Genomic DNA, 19,074 nt, shown 5'->3' with positions numbered 1-19,074 from the left:
TGGGCCTGCCCTCGTGTGTGTGTGTGTGTGTGTGTGTAGTAGGGACATGGGGTACCCCTTGGACCTTACAAAAGATACTTGCCCATAGATGTTTCCTGCAGAACTATTCACAATAGGTGAGTTATGGCACCAATCTAGGTGTCCACTAACTAAAGAATGGATTTTTTTTTTTACAAAAAATATGTGTTACAATGATGCAATGGAAAATTTCCATCCAAAAGAAGGCCGGCATTATGTCACTTGAAGGAAAATGGATGTGCCTGGAGATAATCACATTAAGCAAATTAAGTCAGTCTCAGAAAGGCAAACATTGCACACTTTTCTCTCCTCTGTGGGGCCTGGATTCTTTTTCTCTCTACACTTTGACCAATTGTGAGTCTCAGTCGTCATCCTCATCTATGGCAAACCCAGTCCGCTCTGATGAGGGCGGGGAGCTACATTAATCTATGGGCATAAAGGTAAGCGTTGAAGAGGCCGTTTAATACTATGCCCCCTTGGGGAAATAACAGTGGAGGGGCTTATGACCTGCCCAGCCTTGGGTTCTTGGCCCAGTTCACAATAGTAGGCATCAGTCCCATCTTGTAGGACAGGTCATGAATACTACCAGAAGAAAGTCGTTGATAGGGACAAATGAAACTAACAGGAATTGGGGAGGGGTGGAAGGGGGGGAGATGGGAGTGGAACGGAGTGGGGAATATACTCAAAGCACAGTATTTATTAGTATGAAAATGTGCTTATGTAGCCCAGTACCATGTACAGTGAACATCCAATACCACCGCACACATGTGAACTCAAGAGGCTTGGTATGATGGAACATAGAGGAACATTGCTAATTTTAGGCAAGTCTGGGCTACAGACCTTGTAACCCATGAAGTAGACGTGCAAATAAGTACAATCATCTTATATTAAAAAGACAGCAGGTAATCATGCTGAACCGGCCTGCAGTCCTGGCTACTCAGGGGGCCTCTGAACCATAACAAACAAAAAAACAGAGGAGGAGGTGTGAAGGAGGAGGGACCGGGAGGAGGGGAGGGAGGGCATGGTGGTTTAGCCCAGGAAGTGGCGCTATTAGGAGTTGTGGCCCTGTTGGAGGAAGTGTGTCACTGTGGGGGTGGGCTTTGAGACCCTCCTCCGAGCTGCCTGGAAGTCAGTCTTCTGTTTGCCTCTGGAACGAGATGTAGAACTCTCAGCAACCCTAGCACCATGTCTGCCTGGATGCTGCCATGCTTCTGCTTTTGATGATATTGGACTGAACCTCTGAGCCAATAAGACAGCTCCAATTAGACGGGGTCCTTTCTAAGAGTTGCCTTGGTCATGGTGTCTCTTCGGAGCAATGGAAGATCAAACGATGACAGAGGGAACTCTCCAACTGAGATGTAAAGAAACCAATTAATTAATTAATTAACAAAACGACAACAAAACTCAAAACCAGGTGAACGAATACATCTAAAGGGGATTCCACAAGTTACGAAATTTGCCTAACTGTAAAACTAATACATAAGTAAGTTGGAACTTACAAACTCACGACTTTAAGCCAGGCACAGTGGGACAGATGTTTTCAGGCATCCATGGTGGTAGAAGCAGGAGGATCAAGAGTTCGAGGCCAGCCTTAGTTGAGGTTCAATTTGCACTACAGGAGACCCATTCTGATAGAATAAAAAATCTATTTTTAATGTCTGGAAAAGTGATTAGCTAAAAACCCTTTACTTTATGCATATAACTTATGAAAAAACTGTTGTATGGGTGTAGGTATAGTGTGTGAATAGCTGCATCATGTGTGTACCTGGTAATCCTGAAGGCCAGACAAGCTCACTGGATCCCTATCTGGTTGTAAAGCATCGTGCCAGTGCTGGGAATCAAACCTAGGTCTCCAGGAAGAGTAGCAAGTACTCTTAACCACTGAGCCATTTCTTGACCCTCCCCCTACCCCCATAACTTCGATATTTGGTCTCATTTTTCCCCCCATGATTTTCGCCTTCATTAATACAGGGAAATGAATCCAGGCATGAACATTTGTCGTAGATTTTGAGAAGTCAAGCCTGCTTTATAGAAATAGAAAATCAGAAATAAAAGTGTTTGGGGATCATCAGGTTTGACTCCCTCTGATAATAGTATAATACTGTGCTGATTGGATTTTATCAGCTCGACCCAAAATAGAGTCTCGTGGGAAAAAGAAACAATTGAGAAATTGCCCCCATCAGATTGACCTGTAGGCCTGGAGGAAGTGTGTCACTGTGAGGGTGGGCTTTGAGAATCTCCTCCTAGCCATGTGGGCGACAGTCTTCTCCTTACTGCCTTCATATCAAGATGTAGAACCTCCATCTTCAGCCCCACATCTGCCTGGATGCTGCCATGCTCCCCTCCCACCTTGATGATAATGGACTGAACCTCTGAACCTGTAAGCCAGCCCCAATTAAATGCTGTCCTTTGTAAGAGTTGCCTTGGTCACGGTGTCTGTTCACAGCAATAGAAACTCTCAGTGAGACAAGTATGTTATAGTTTGGGTCAAAAAATCAATGACATCTTCTTCCCCTCATACAAAGTCTGGGGAATGAAGGCTTTTGCATATCTGCCACCAGGGACTTTGTTCACTCACTGATACCTGAACACAGTAGGTTTTACTTTTTCTCCCCTTGAATTCTACTTGGCCACCACCTGAACGCCCCGCACATTTACCTGTAGCTGACTCTTACACTGGATTGGCAGAGTCGGAAGCCAACAGACTCGAGTTACGAAAAAGGGAGTTCTGCTTAGTCCTGCCAAGTACTTCAATCAATGCACACTTACAAGGAAGAATCATCTTTCACTTTGTAAGCTCTTTTCTTTTTCTCTCTCTCCTTCCCTACCCCCTCCCTCCCTTCCTCCCTCCCTCCCTCCCTTCCTGGACTAGACACTGCAATATTCCTCCCATTGATTGGATAACTCAGACGTGGGGGTCTTACTTATTTTTTTATGTTTACGAATTAATGCATCTTCTCTGAGGACTACAGTATTGAAATCTCTAGAGTAGTGTGGGTCTGCTTCTTGTACACTAGTCCCCAGGACACTCTGTCTGCTTGTGCTGGAGATGGAGTGGGTGCCTTCTGCTTCAGCCTTGCCTTCCCTTCTTGGACCAGCCTTCCTATGTTTACTAAATACCCTTCTGGCTTGCAACTGTTCTCCTACACCTGGACTTTTATGACACGTTTGGTAATGCTATTTCATAGCACCATGAACACTGATATCATTGACAAACATTAACCATGTGCTGTGTCTATAATTCTCATGGCCTTATGAGGTCTGTCAGCTGTAGACCGAGGTGACAACCTCTAGTCCTCTTTAAGTCTGACACTCTAGTTCTTTTGCTGCTCCTGGCACATAGGAGGAGCTCAAGAAGTAGAAATTATTATCATAATTAAGGGAACAAGCGTCATATATGGTGTTGGTATTTGGGCTGGGTGCCTGATTCACGAAGCGTGTGTCTATAAACGTAACCAAGAAATTGAACAAGTTTCTGGATGGTTTTAAGACCCTTGTGAGACAAACGGAACAGCTTGCTACAGGCTGATGGAAACTAATGTCACCGAATCTATGCAGCTACAGGGCATAATTAACAAAGATAGAGTCCAGCAGGTGCATGTATGGTACCATCTACAGCTGGATGGATTCTTTTTGGCTAGTGACTGTGGAGGCCGATTTTGGAAGAGAGCATGGCTTGGGACACAGGCCAAAAGCTACAACCCCCTTAAATCAGAGGAACTTGGAATTATTAAGAGACTCTTGGGCTGGGGGTTGTTGATACTCTAGAATACGTAAAGCCCTGGGATCAATCCTGAATCTCGCATTGCTGCCACAATCACCAGAAGAGGCTCTGGTGATGACCAATCCGTAGGGAGAATTGAAGCTTGGTGCTGTAGTACTCACACAGACCTGAAGGGGAGGATCAAGGGCCCTGGGATTTAACAGTGGCTCCTAGGAAGTAGTCTGAGCTATAAACTCTGTCAAGAGATAACAGGGCCAATGACCAGAGTGACACCCAACATCTGGGCTCCACTCTGTGCCAATTGTAAGTTTCAAAGGAGGCTGTTCACTAGCAGAGAGAGAACCGGGTATATGGAAATGAGACAAACCAAAGTGAGCGAGTATAGAGGGAGGTCGGATGTTTCAAATATAAACGACTCATATTTAAGGCAGGGATGGCAGCAACATTGAGATCTAAGACTAGGAGCTAAGGGGGCAAGAGGAGTCTCTTGCTGTAGGTTGGGCTGAATTTGTCAGTAGTGGGGCTGGTATTAGGGCATCGAGTCTGGTTAGCCGTTAAAATAATCTGGCATACAATACTTCAGCATAGAGCATGACAGGGTGTTGGTTTCTGGGGACGGTGAGTACAGAGCATAAGTCTGTTTGTCTCTTAATATCTTCTAACCACTCGACCATCCACGTTTCTTGACTTCTGCGCCTTAGATACCAGCTGCCTTCTACCTCTTTTTTTTTTTTTTTTTTTTTTGGTTCTTTTTTTCGGAGCTGGGGACTGAACCCAGGGGCCTTCTACCTCTTATTGTCTTGCGAGCTATCTGCAGCTATGTGAAGTAGATTCTCCACCAGGGATATTTGTGTGTTTGTTTGTTTGTTAGTTTGGGTTGCACGCAGTACTACACATAAATCATGGCTTTTCCAGGCCAAGGATGTATCTCATAATTGCCTTTCTTCTACAATACTCCCACCAAGTGGCCATTGGGACTGCTCCTGCACATAATGAAGGATTGAGGAAGCCATCATTCCTGCTAGCACCCTAACTCACTGCCCCTCACCATCCCCCAAGACAGAGTTTCTCCATAGCCTTGACTGTCCTGGTACTCGCTACGTAGACCACAACCGGTCTCAAACTCACATAGATCTGCCTGCCTCTGCCTCTGCTGGGTTAAGGGCATATGCTACCACTGTCCAGCCTTAGCTCATCTTTTGACTCAGTCTGTTGTAAATAACTGCCCTAAGTTTCTATCCATTGACTTAATTCCTATCCTTCAGGTAGTGTAATGAATTGAAATCTTTAGTATATGAGCCCTTCTTTAGAAATCAGGGTCAAGGGGTTGGGGATTTAGCTCAGTGGTAGAGCGCTTGCCTAGGAAGCGCAAGGCCCTGGGTTCGGTCCCCAGCTCTGAAAAAAAGAACCAAAAAAAAAGAAAAAAGAAAAAAGAAATCAGGGTCAGTGGTACGACCCTTTCCCAGTTCATTTGCTTTGTTTTGCTATAAAAGTGTCCCCCTCGTTCCCAACCCTTGATATCAGATATCCCCACCAACAGCTTCTTGCTCTCCTTCCCATCTTGTAAGACAATATATATGCAATATATCTTACCTAGAGATAGACGCGTGTTCTGTCAGCATAGAACAGAATAAGACACTCACCTCTTTTTGTGTTCTAGATGCTATAAGACAATCTAAGACTATGCGATGTTTTTTTTTTTTTTTAGCAGTCATAGTCTCCACTCCTTTTAAGCTTATATCTAAGTGGATTTCCCTAGGTGTTATATATAGTAGTATTTTTTATAAAGATTTATTTATTTTATATATATGAGTACACTGTAGCTGTCTTCAGACACACCAGAAGGGGGCATCAGATCCCATTTCAGACAGCAGTGAGCCACCCTCAGGTTGCTGAGACTTGAACTCAAACTCTGGAAGAGCAGTCAGTGCTCTTAACCACAGAGCCATCTCGCCAGCCCATATGTAATAGTATGAAACCAGTTACATATTTATGCAACAGTTTGGGGAAGGGGTGGATGGGCTAGCTTATTTACCATATTGATATTCTTGAATTGGAGATTTGAATGTTCAGCATAGCGGTTTGGATCCCTGATGAGACACAAGCCTAGGCTACATTATAGACAATTGAACGATGACTCGGCTTGGGCTACTCAAGCTTTGAGTTATTTTATACAGGCCTCAGACTGTAGCCTTCTTCAAAACGATCCCTCTGTCAAGTAACTTGTTTTGTCACTGGAAGACTTGGCGTAAAGATTACAAATTATTTGGTTCAAGGCCATTATCACCCCTAGGAAAAATTAAGCACAAATAGGTGTTATGTCAAAGGCAATATGATTATAAGTACCTGTGGGCAAATTCCATCCAGATACCTTTTTTATCGATTAAAAAGGTAGATATTACACTGCGTGGATTATGGAATACCGATAAACACAGCGTGTGTGGTCCTTTCAAACCAAAGGAAGTTTTCCTATTTTTTTTCTAAGAAGAAACAAAGATAAAGAATCATAATGACTTGTCCACAGTTACAGAGCAAGAAGGGGTTTCAGGGGGCCAGCCCCTCGGATACAGTGTGGCCCTTCTACTCATTTTTTTCCCAATAAAATAAGATTCAGTTCTTGACCTGAGCTACTAGTATCCAAAGTTCTCCTCTTAGCTGTTGGTAAAATGTTGCTCTTGCCAATTCCCCTAATCTCAACATCATAGATGTTGCTATGATTATGCTAATGCTTTAAACTTAGAATTCGCCACACACGGTATGCACTCACTGGTAAGTGGATATTAGCCCCAAAGCTTGGAATATCCAAGATACAATTCACAGACCACATGAAGCTCAAGAAGAAGGAAGACCAAAACATGGATGCTTCATTCCTTCTTAGAAAGGGGAACAAAATACTCATGGGAGGAAATATGGAGACAAAGTATGGAGACTGAAGGAAAGGCCATCCAGAGACTGCCCCTCCTGGGGGTCCATCCCATATACAGTAACCAAACCCAGACACTATTGCAGACACCAAGAAGTACATGCTGACAGGAGCCTGATATAGCTGTCTCCTGAGAGGCTCTGCCAGAGCCTGACAAATACAGAGGTGGATGCTCACAGCCAACCACTGGACTGAGAATGGGGTCCCCAATGGAGGAGTTAGAGAAAGAACTGAAGGAGCTGAAGGGGTTTGCAACCCCATAGGAAGAACAACAATATCAATCAACCAGGCTCTCCCCCACCCCCACAAGAACTCCCAGGGACTAAACCACCATCCAAAGAGTACACATGGAGAGAACCATGGCTCCAGCCCCATATGTAGCAGAGGATGGCCTTGTCAGACATCAGTGGGAAGAGAGGTCCTTGGTCCTGTGAAGGCTCGATGCCCCAATGTAGGGAAATGCCAGGGCAGAGAAGTGGGAAGGAGTGGGTGGGTGGGAGGGAGAGGGAGCACCCTCATAGAACCAGGGGGGGTGGAGATCGGATAGGAATTTCCGGAGGGAAAACCAGGAAAGGGGATAACATTTGAAATGTAAATAAAGAAAATATCCAATAAAAGAAAAGAAAAAAAAAACAGAATTCATGAGATACCAAATCACACACACACACACACACACACACACACACACACACACACACACACGAAGTTGGATCTAATTAGCAAAACCCTGGTTAAAACCCATCCATGGACCCAGTCCATTGTTCTTTCTCTTCGACTGCTTCTCAAAATGCAAACAGATATTTTAGATTATCAGTTCTCAAACCACAAGCAGAATAGCTGTGTTACCTATAGCAAGATGGGTTTAAAAAAAAAAAAAAAGGTCAGATGTAAATTCTCTATAAGCATCGTGGTTAAGGAGCCTTCCAAACTCACAATCTAAGGAAACGTGAGCCAGGAGGCCAGTCAGAGAGAGATGATCCACGGTTACTTCTGAGTAAAGAGTTCGTCATATGAAACAGCACAAGGGTGTGGACTCCCCCCCCCCCCAATATCCACTGTCATTGGAGCTACTCAAGGACCCAGACCCCTTCTGCACCAGATATCAAGTGTACAGATACGGCGAAGAACCTTGCGGAAGTGAAACAATTCTAGCACAGCTATTCACTGTGCATAGTGCTAAGGTAACACAGAACTTGAAAAAGAAACCTGAAGGATTGGGGGCGGTGTGCAGAGCGGGGGGGGGGGGGGGGGGACGGGGGGCGGGGCTGTACTATAGAGAAGACACTGGACTCAGGTTCAAATATCTATTATTTGGGTGAACAAAGGCAGACATTTGGAAAGCTCATGCCACCAGACCTAATTTGACAAGCGTGGGGTCCCTAAGAAGCCCACATAAGGACGATAGTAACAATAGTAATGAACTAAGTCGTCTCAAGGAGAAATAACTTTCATTCTAATGCGAGGAATATGGGTTTGAGACAAGCCAGGAACAGGGACAGGCACAGTCGCGTAGAAATTGGATCGCCCTAAATTGTGACTCCTGTCGTTTCGCTTCCAGCCGATGTCTGTGTTAAGCTTGGGAATCTGATGAATACCACAGCATAAGGCGAGCCAAATGGGAGAGCCTGACGCCATCTCCTGCTTAACGGATGGATCGGTCAGGAACCGAGGTCGCGAGCCAGTTAAAGCAAGGAGGAAAACTGTGTGAACTGGTCCAAACACTACAGGAGAGAGTCTGGGCAAAGACAGGGGCCGTTGGGATATGTAAAGAGCACATGATGGTTGGTTGGTTAACTTGACATACGCTAGAACCATCAGGGAAAAGAATCTTAGTGAAGACTTTTCTCCTTTGGGTTGGTCCGTCGGCGTCACCTGTGAGGGGTCTTTTTAAATCCCGTTGGTAGCGGTGCAAAGGCCTATCAGGAATGTGGGTGGCAGCATTTCATGGGCGGGGACCCAAACTGGTTTGAGAGGTTCTCAGGAGCATCGAACCTTCACGGATCCATTGTTTCAGTATTCTGACAGCCAAAAGTAGGGAAGTGAGGTAGGCTCCTTTCTGTCAAAGCTCGCTGTAGAAGCATGAGGCAGAGCTGACCACGTTGCTCCCACAGAAAGAGAGGGGTGTTCACGCTCAGCTGTCTTCCTCCCTTTTGTGCAGCCCGCACCCCCGCCCTGGAAATCATTTGGTCTTCCTTTTAGGGTGAGCCTCCTCCCTCCACCCCAAATGAACCTAATCTAGATAACCCCTTACAGGCGTGCCCACAGGCGCGTCTCCAAGGTGATCCTAGATCCCGTTAAGTTGACCATCATTATGACAATCTGGGGTGGTTTGAATGAAAATGGTCCTTATAGGCCGGTGGGGAATGGCACTATTAGGAGGCGTGGCCTTGTTGGAGTAGGTGTGGTCTTTTGAGGTGGGCGTGGCTTTGTTGGAGGAAGGGTATCATTAGGGATGTGCTTCGAGGTTTCAGATGCTCAAGTCAGGCCCAGCGTCCTGAATTAAATGTCGACCTCTCAGCTACCTCTGCAGCACCATGTGTGCCTGCATGGCACCATGCTTCCCATTACGACGATAATGGACTAAACCTCGGAACTGTAAGCCCTCCCTAATTAAATGTTTTCCTTTGTAAGAATGGTGATGATGTCTCTTCACAGGAGTAGAAATCCAAACTAAGATCCCATCATAGCAGGCCATAGAAAAATTCAAATGCATATCCTAGTAAGAGCACCAGTGGAAGGAGAAGCCCTGGGTCCTGCTAAGACTGAACCCCCAGTGAACTAGACTGGTGGGGGGAGGGCGGCAATGGGGGGAGGGTTGGGAGGGGAACACCCATAAGGAAGGGGAGGGGGGAGGGGGATGTTTGCCCGGATACCGGGAAAGGGAATAACATTCGAAATGTATATAAGAAATACTCAAGTTAATAAAAAAAAAAAAAAGAAAAATTCAAATGCATCTGAGACATTCTGGTTTGGTCACGAAGCCTCTCCTTCAGTGGTTCTCCTTTCCAAGCTGAAAATGACTGACCGTCTATTGTCAATTAATACAGGGTTATTTTCTTCGGTTCGGGGAAGTACCATTCAAATGCGGTGTGAGTGGGGTTTATGCTCAAGTAGCAAGGAAATAGAACGCCGGATAGAATTCTTGGTCCAGTTAACGCCCTGAAGAGAAAATTTTCATTTGAGGCATCTACGATTGTTGCTACAGGAGTGGTCAGAGCACATGTTCTGGGATGCACATTTCAGAGGGAACGGCTATTAGAAACCTGGGATATCCTCGGATGCATATCCTACAAAAACCTGCTTCTCCTCAAAGACAGAAAAAACCAGGCCATTCCCATTCAGCCTCATTACCCTTTCGCAAGTTTTTTTTTTTTTCCCTCCTTAATCTTTAAAGGTCACGGGCAAAGGGGTAGTCTGTTCCGTAGCTGTTTGGTACAATCAGGAGACTGTCCAGATGGTTTCTAGCGAGACATAAAAATCTCGCTAAATGCTATATATGGGCCCAATTCTTTCCTCAATGTACCAGAGAAAAGCAGACACGACTTAGGTAGGATAAACCTGACTACTTTGCCAAAGAAACTGGTCATGGGGTGATTGGTCTGAAATTGTGAATGGCTTCGCTTGGATGCTAAGACCAAGCCACGCCTTACTCTGACGTGTACACCGTATTGTACAAAATAGTGTTGTTCTTTACAAGATGGTGGGTGGTGATTCTCAACCCCCTTTGGGGGTTGCATATCAAATGATATCCTGCATATCAGATACTTACATTAGGATTCCTAACAGGAGCAAAATTACAAAATTATGAAGGAACAACAAAATATTTGTATGGGCCCCCCCTCCGATATTTAATTCCCCAATCAACATTTTGTTTTGATTTTAATTTATTTAGTTTTAATGGGCGGTCACCACAACAGGAGGAAGTTTTAAAAGGTCAAAGCATTAGAAAGGTTGAGAACCATTGCTCTAGGAGATTTTATTTTACAAGCAGTTTTTTATTTACTCCATGTTGAGGAAGAAGGATGGCTGTGGCCCTTGCATGGACCAAGGAAGTGTACCCCATCTGTCAGGCAGCCCTATCCAGCAGACCGACAAATGACCTGTTTGGGGGGACTAGAAAGGGAGCCACCCGGTAAGTTTATTGGGGGCATTAAAACTAAATAAATTAAAATTAAAACAGAAAAAATTTATTGGGGAATTAAATATTGGAGGGGGCACATGAAAATCTTACTGGGGAAGGAAACCACACCCAAGAATTTAATGGGTACACCAGATCAAGGAGAAAATATAAGTTTATTGTCTGGCCCCCTTAAAGAGATAGCCACTTAACCAACTTATCATTGATACCTGCATGTCTGAGGCAAGGGCCCAAGACTCCTCCTCTCAGACTCTACTTGTTCCCCTGCTGTCGTTAGAGCCTGCCCATCCACCTGTTGGACCATCTGGACCCGGTCCTGCCCCGCTGTTTCCTGCTCTTGACTCATTTCCTGCTCTGGACCCAGTTTGACCTTTCACCCCCTCACAGCTTAATTATGCAGCTTTGTTCTCTGACTTTGACTTGCCCCAGCAGTGCCCTCCTGGAGCTGGGTTATTATCTTATCTGTACAGACTCCTTCTCAGCCCACTTCTGAAGCCACTGGGAGCTGTTACAGCCTCTTTAGTGTGTATTTATTCTGTAACCCATATATATATGGGTATATATATGTGTATATATATATGTGTCATATTCACATAAACATACACATATACATCATATACACATACCCATATAGAGAAGAGATTGTGTGCTACTGCTATGGGAGTTAGTATTTGGAATAAAGATCGGAATAAAGAACTGGCATTTGCTTCTGCTGAGATCCGAGAAAAGTAGACAGGTTATTATGACAAGTTGCCGTCATGGAAACTGCTAAACTTTGTGAATTGATTGTTACTCACTAGACCCCGACCTTGTGGAAATGGACGAACGTGTTTGTCTCTGGCAGACACCGGTCCTATACAACCTTCGATGGGTGTCCTGATTTGAAAGCTTGCCAAGTTCCTTTTCCTTAGCTCTTTCCAGTATCTCTGAGTGATACCTCGCTAAGGGAGACTGAGGCAGGGAAGGTCGGGGTAATGGAATAGATGTCGTGAAAACAGGAGGGACTGGTATTTGGAGAAGGAGGGGCAGCAGCAAGAATGGGGAAAGAAAGTCGAGCAGCACAGGCTGGCCCAACTGTCCCCATTTGCCACCTATTCCAATGGCCGTCCTGGAGGCTTACCCAGGTAGATGAGCCCAATCCCCTCCCCTTTCTCACCTTCCCTCATGGGGTTCCGGCTTAGCTCTTCCTTCCAAGATACTCTAATTCACACCCTCTCACTGTTGTCTGCCATGACCTCTTTCTTTTCCCCTTGTCTGGAGCCTGATTTTCCCAGTGTCTCCATGCAGGGGGTGGGGGTGGGGGCTTCCTGAACTAGCTTTCATACAGCTCTCCGAATGTACGCGGTTACCCAAGATCTGTCCGTAGCTGCTTCTAATCCCATTCGAGTTAGCTTCCTGTTCCACTGACAAATACCTATGGGGGGGGGGGGGGAGGAAGAACCACCAAACCAAACAACAATAACAAAACAACTCAAGGGGGGGGAAGAGGTTCATTACATCTCAACTTTAGAGGTTTCCAATCGTCATGTCCAGGCTGGTTGCTTTAAGCCTCAAACAAGCCCAACTGTCTAGTTCCCTCTGGGCTAAATGTAGGGTCTACCCACATGATGGCTATTCTTGGTTGTGAATTTGATTACATGTGGCATTAACGAAGACCGGATGACTAGACACGCCTGTGCGTATTGGCTTTCATTCTTCTTTGAGGGTCTGGTAGAATTCCGGGATGACTCCATCTGGCCCGTGTTTTTTTGTTTGTTTGGTTGGTTGATGGTTGGTTGTTTGGTTGGTTGGTTCGGAGACTTAATTACTGTTTCTATTTCACTAGGTGTTATGAGTGTTTGAATGGCTTATTTGATCTCCATTTAAATGTGGTGGGTCATATAAATCAAGAAATTCATCCATTTCTTTGATGTTTTTCCACTTAGCTGGAGTACGGACTTTTCAAGTATGTCGTTATTGTTAGATGGGGGCCGCGTACTCCTGGACAGATCATGCCAAGCCTGCACAGTTCTCATGGGGAGAGGTCTTTATTGACAGAAGCGCCCCTGAAGGGGGTAGTGGGGAAGTGAGGAAGAAAGAGAGAGCTATGGTCTTTTATTCAGACCGTGATGTAGGTAAGGCAGGTGACAAGCAGGTGATGCAGGTAACCCAGATAACTCATGCGCGGAGGATGTACGACGGATGCCATGGCAACAGACGCGGGGGTGGGGGTGGGGTGTGTCCGGCGCCTAGGGATGATGTCATCGCTGGGTTCAGAAGCTGGCTGTAAACAGCTTCTGGCTGTCCATGAACGGTTCTGAAGCTAACACTTATGATTGATTCTCTGATGCTAACACAATTCCCTGAACGTCCTTGGCGTCACTCATAAGACCCCCCTTTTTCTAATCTTACTTATTCCAATTCTTTCTCTTTTTAGTGACTATGACGAAGGATTTGCCACTCTTACTGATTTTCTTAGGGAAACGCTCCTTCATTGATTCTTTGTATCAGTTGTTTCTACTTCATTGATCCTATCCTCTGATTTGATTATTTCTTGGTGTCTACTGCTATAGGGTGTCATTTCTTATTCTGGAGCTTTCCGGTGTATCAGTAAGCTATTAGTATGAGATCACTCCAGCTTTTTTAACGCACGCCTTTGTACTCTGAACTTGCCTCTCAGGCCTGTCTCCCTTGCTTCCTATAGATTCATGTGTCTTCATTTTCATCCAATTCTAAAAGGATTTTAATGTCCTTTTTTGTTTCCCTCTTGACACATTTTTCTCCCCCCCCCCCACAGGAGAAATTCTTGCTGTTTTTGATTGTATTAATAATGTTGTAAATACACTGAAATACAATCGTGGGAAAATTTCCCTGACAATTTGAGGTTTATTAAGATCAAAAGTATTTTTTGTCATAGAAATACAATGTCAAGAGGAGAAAATAAAACATAAACTGAGAGAAATAAAAGACAGGGCTGATCTACAACTTCCATGTAAAACATTCTAAGGTTTCTTAAAAACCAAACACTGAGTAAATATAAAGTGTGATTTTAAAGTGTCACTTAAACTACTATCATTTTAAACTCACAGCGATACTTTTCTAAAGGAGATATGCAAATTAAAAATGAGCATTTAAAAATGAAAAATTCATAGTTCACACATCACACAACATAATGTGTGATACTACATACCAGGTACCATCTCTAGAATTCAAAATCTGGACAACATCCAAATTGATTGAGAAAAATATGGGCCAGCTAGAACACCTTTAAATGTTTACTCAGTGGTGTTTACACAAATTAATTAAAAACTTATTTAATACTTTAACCATAATTAACTAAACTCAATGTGTCCTTTGACACATTTTTCAATGTGAGTTATTCTGTTTCCCTAAGTTCATATTGTATCTGCTGTTGTTGATCTCCAGCTTTAGTTCCTGGTGGTCACAGAGGGTGCAGGTCGCTATTTCAAATCTTTTATGTGGGGTTGGGGACTTAGCTCAGCAGTAGAGCACTTGCCTAGCAAGCGCAAGACCCTGGGTTCGGTCCCCAGCTCCGAAAAAAAGAAAAAAGAAAAAAAAAATCTCTTATGTGTGTTGAGAGTCACTGTGTGTCTCAGTATGTGGTCATACTTTTGAAGAAAGTTCTATGAGATGCTGAGAAGGAAGTTTGGTGTTTGGGTAAAATGGTCTTTAGATGTCTACAGGGTCCATTTGATTTATGATATCCTTAACTCCAGCATTTCTCCACTTGTTTTTGTTGGATGACCTGTGAGGGTCGCACTGTCAGTGTGTGAGGGTCAACATGGGAATTTAGCTATGGCTGTGTTTATGAACTTGGGTGCCTTTGAGTTTGGTGCATTGTTGTTCAATATTGGAGTGTCCTCTTGATGGATTTTTTTTTTCCTTTCATGAGTATGTAGTGGCCGTCTCTATCTCTTTTGATTAGTTTTGGTCAGATGTCAAAATGGCCACACCAGCTTGCTTGTTGGGTTCATTTGCAGGAATACCTTTTTCTGTCCTTTTTACCCTAAACTGATGTCTGTCCTTAATGGTAAGCTGTGTATTTTGGATGCAGCAGGAAGATGGGTCCTGTTTTCTAATCCAATCTGTTAGTCTGTGTCTCTTTATTAGGGAATAGAGACCATTAATATTGAGAGCCATAAATGAGCAGTGTTTATTGATTCCTGTTATAGTCTTGTTATGGCGTAGGGTTTTGTACCTCTTTTGATTAACTAGTCTGAAATCATTAATTCCTTGTGTCTTCTTGGGGCTGGTTAACCTTTTCACACTCAAGTTTTCCTTCGAATGCCTTCTGTAGAGCGGGATTGGCAGACAGATGTTGCTTAAATTTGGTTTTGTCGAGGGATGTTTTTCTTTCTCTGTCAATTAGGATGGATAGTTTTGCTGGTTATCATAGCCCACGCTGGCATCTGTGGTCTCTTAAGAGTTTGTAGAACATCAGTTGAACCCTTTCTGGTTTTAGAGCCTCCACTGAAAAGTCAGGTTTGCATTGTTTTTGTGCTGTTTTTCCATTAATATTCTTTCTTCTGCACATTTAGTGTTTTGATTATTGTGTGTCATGGTGAATTTCTTTTCTAGTCCTACTTGGTGTTCCAATGCCTTCCTGCACATCAATAAGCATCTCCTCCTATAGATTGATGCTTTTCCCCCTATGGTTTGGTTAAAAATATTTTCTGTGCCTTTAACCTGTATTTCCTCTCCTCCTTCCATCCCCGCTATTCATAGGTTTGGTCCCAGATTTCCTGGATGTTTTCGTGCCTGGGGATTTTTTAGATTTAACATTTTTTTTTTTTGGTTCTTTTTTTCGGAGCTGGGGACCGAACCCAGGGCCTTGCGCTTCCTAGGCCAGCGCTCTAACCACTGGGCTAAATCCCCAACCCCAGATTTAACATTTTCTTTGGCTGAGATATCCATTTCTTCTACTCTGTGATTCTCTCTTCCACGTCTCGTACTCTCTAGTGAAGTTTACCTCTGAGGTTTCGTTAGATATCCTAAATAAAACCAAAAACGGTTTTATTTCAGTTTGTGTTTTCTTTGGTGATTCCACTTGTTAAATTCTGCTTTCGTGGGCTGGAGAGATGGCTCAGTGGTTAGAGCACTGCCTGCTCTTCCAGAGGTCCTGAGTTCAAATCCCAGCAACCACATGGTGGCTCACAGCCATCTGTAATGGGATTCAATGCCCTCTTCTGGTGTGTCTGAGGACAGTGTACTCACATACATAAAATAATAAATAAATAAATCTTTTAAAAAAATTCTGCTTTCGTGTTATGAATCGTTTTCATTACCTCACCCAACTGTGTCTTCACAGATTTCATTAAGGGATTTATTCTGCTCCTCTTTCAGGTCCTCCGACATATTCGTAATTGCTATTTTGAAGTCCTCATCTCCTGCTTCAGCTGTGATACATTTCTTAGGGCCTGCTGCCATAGGCTTACTGACATCTGGTGGAGGCATATATAATGGCTTGGCTGGTCATGTTTGTGCTTTTGCCTAGGGATCTAGGCATCTGTAGTTATGAGGTTTGAGCTATTTCTCGGCATCATCAGGTCTCATCTTTGTTGGGTGAGTGTTCTACTCTGTGGTCGCTGTTGCCGTCTCTGGATCACAGGCAAGTGTGGTGACTGTGGAGGCCCTGGTAGAGAGTGCTTCTGTGGGTGGGTGGGTGGCAGTAGAAATGGAGATAGTCAAGGAGGGTCTGTGGGAAAGAGGTAGGAGGACTGAATTCATACCTAGAGGGAGAGCCAGGAAGCAGTAGGAGAAAGAATAAGTCTGAAGAGAAAGGGATGCAAGGGCTAAGGGGGAGCCTGGGTCACACCAAGAGGTGAAGTCCTCAATGAATGGAGTTGGAGTAGAGGAGGGGCTCCTACAAGGAGGAACTTGTTTCATTTTTTTTAAAGATGTATTTATTATATTTATATGAGCCCACTGTCGCTGTCTTCAGACACACCAGAAGAGGGCATCAGATGCCATTACAGATGGTTATGAGCCACCACGTGGTTGCTGGGAATTGAACTCAGGACCTCTGGAAGAGCAGTCAGTGCTCTAACCACTGAGCCATCTCTCCAGCCCCAAGAATTTGTGTTTTCTTGATGATGGCCATTCTGCCTGGGGTGAGAAGAAAGCTCAAACCAGTTTTAATTCCCATTTTCCTGACCACTGAGGATGTAGAATGCTTTCTCCATGTTTATTCTCCATTTGTATTCCTTCTTTTGAAAACCATCCCGTTCATTTTATTTGCCCATTTATTGAATGGACGATTTTGCTTTGATGTTTAATCTCTGCACTTCTTATGTATGCGGGATAGCAGGTTCCCATGTGATTTATAACTGACAAAAATTTCCTTTTGTCTGCAGGTTGTCTCCATCCTCCACTGGTTATTTTCTTTACTGTGCAGAAGCTTTTAAGTTTCATCTGATTCCATTTGTCAATTCTGAAGCAGTGGAGGCGTTTTTTATTGTTGTTGTTGTTGTTTTATTGTTTTCAGTAAGTTCTTGGCTATACTTGTATCTTGAAGGTTTTTTCATGTGCTTTCTTCTAGAACTTTCAAGATTTCAGGCATTTCAATAAAGCTTGGTACTTTGTGTAGGACGAGAAATAGGGAATTTTTTTTCACTCCTGTACATATGGACATTCAGTTCTCCCAGTACTATTTGAAGAGGATGTCTACCACCATTGTATATTTTTGACATCTCTGTAAAACTTTAAATATCTATGCTGTGTGGAATTCTTTTAATAACACTCGGTTTCTGGTCACTATGGCTTGGTAGTATAATTTGAGATCAGGTATTAATATCAGCTTTTTCTGCTTGGGATTGCTTTGTGCTTCTACATGACTTTTTCAACCGTTTTTTATTTTGTTCTAGTTCTCTGAAAAATGTCACTGGAATGTGTGTGCGACTGTGTAGTGTAAGTGTGCAAATGTGTGACACCTATGAAGGTATAGAAGCCAGAGATGGATGTCAGCTGTTCAACACTTATTGTCCTCCACCTGACCTCTACATGTATGATGTGGCATGCATGTATGTACTCAAACATACAAGCACACACAAATAAGAACAAATAAAAAACATATTAATAAGCTGTCAGAAGACAATTTGTGGAAATTGGTTCTCACCTTCCACCACCACCCCCCCCCCCCCAGTTGTCAGGCTTGGTGGCAAATACCTTTACCTCTAAGCCATCTCACTGGCTCGGTCATGAGAATTTTGATAGCGATGATGATGAATCTGTAATTTGCTTTCACTGACATAGCCATTTCAAAATATTGATTCTGCTAATCTATACACAAGCAATACTCTTCTATCTTTCAGCACCTTCTTAAATTTCTTTCTTCATTGCTTTGAAAGTGTCAATGAGGAGGTATTTCACCTTCTCGGTTAAGTTTATTTGTAGGTATTTTCTTGTTTACTTTTTGGGGGATAGCTTTTTGGTTTTACTACCATGTAGATGTTGAACAATGTTTAAGCAAGGAGTATATTATGAAGGGCATGAAAGTTTTGTTGACCTAGAAACACAGCTACTTTTTGTGGCGTGTATATTTGACTACCAGGACCCTCAGGTAATAAAAAATCCATATGAGATAAGGCAGGAGTGCATGTGACATTCTCCATAAAGATGGGCTCTATAAACTGAGAAAAAAGAGAGCTCATGATAGGGACTAGGGAGGGTCTGGTGTGATCTCCATCATACAAGTAGCACAAATGTCACCAGGCTATTACCCACTTCCACCCCCAAATTTATACAATTCACTATCAAAGAGACAACCCTGTGTGTTTAACATTCCTGGTTTCCCTGGTGCTTCTCTGTGAGCACAAGGACCTCTGTACCTCCTACAGCTTTGTATTAAACTAATATAATTCCAGGCATCCTGGAGTAGACTTAACAGAGCGCTAATGAGACTGAGGCAGAGGATTGCCAGTTTGAAGCCAACCTGGTCTGCATAGCAAGTTCCAAATCAATTCCAGTGAGCTTGCCTCTAAAAGCAAGCAAATGAAACAATGTAAACAAGTTGTTTCTACTTAATGTTTTTACCAAGTCATGTAAACCTTGTAAACTATTTAGGTTTGTGTCTTTCAAAATTCAAGATCTCTCACTCATTTCTCAGACAACTTCCATAGCCACATTAATGACTTATAATTATGAGCATGTATGTTGACTTAACACATATACATACAATAATTTTCAGATTTGTCATCTACTGGTTTCTCAAAAACTTCCAATCATCAACCTAATCATTTCCTCCATAACATAAGCAATCTTTAGTCCTATATT

The 19,074-nt window shown here is 43.5% G+C and overlaps 2 long non-coding RNA genes across 5 annotated transcripts; one reads left to right on the top strand and one right to left on the bottom strand.

The window, feature by feature from the left end:
• Nucleotides 1–888: 888 nt before the first annotated feature.
• LOC120098899 (uncharacterized) lies at nt 889–9,317 on the bottom strand. 3 transcript variants are annotated; one of them, XR_005497625.2, is made up of 4 exons: nt 8,538–9,317; nt 5,778–6,031; nt 1,518–1,646; nt 889–1,369 (listed from the first exon to the last, which is right to left on the bottom strand). It is a non-coding gene; the product is annotated as an uncharacterized LOC120098899 (long non-coding RNA). The 3 variants fall into 3 exon arrangements; XR_005497626.2 differs by lacking the exon at nt 8,538–9,317 and adding an exon at nt 7,599–7,837; XR_010060778.1 differs by lacking the exons at nt 5,778–6,031; nt 8,538–9,317 and adding an exon at nt 6,089–7,159.
• LOC134483785 (uncharacterized) lies at nt 8,724–17,998 on the top strand. Of its 2 annotated transcripts, none has more exons than XR_010060780.1 (3): nt 8,724–8,865; nt 9,130–11,927; nt 16,147–17,998. It is a non-coding gene; the product is annotated as an uncharacterized LOC134483785 (long non-coding RNA). The 2 variants fall into 2 exon arrangements; XR_010060781.1 differs by having other exon boundaries at nt 8,729–8,865; nt 9,137–11,927.
• The last annotated feature ends 1,076 nt before the right edge of the window (nt 17,999–19,074 follow it).

The sequence above is a fragment of the Rattus norvegicus genome, chromosome 20 (assembly GCF_036323735.1).
Source record: "Rattus norvegicus strain BN/NHsdMcwi chromosome 20, GRCr8, whole genome shotgun sequence".
NCBI lineage: Eukaryota > Metazoa > Chordata > Mammalia > Rodentia > Muridae > Rattus > Rattus norvegicus.
Note: the sequence above shows the minus strand (reverse complement) of the source record. Positions and strands in the feature narration are given on the sequence as shown.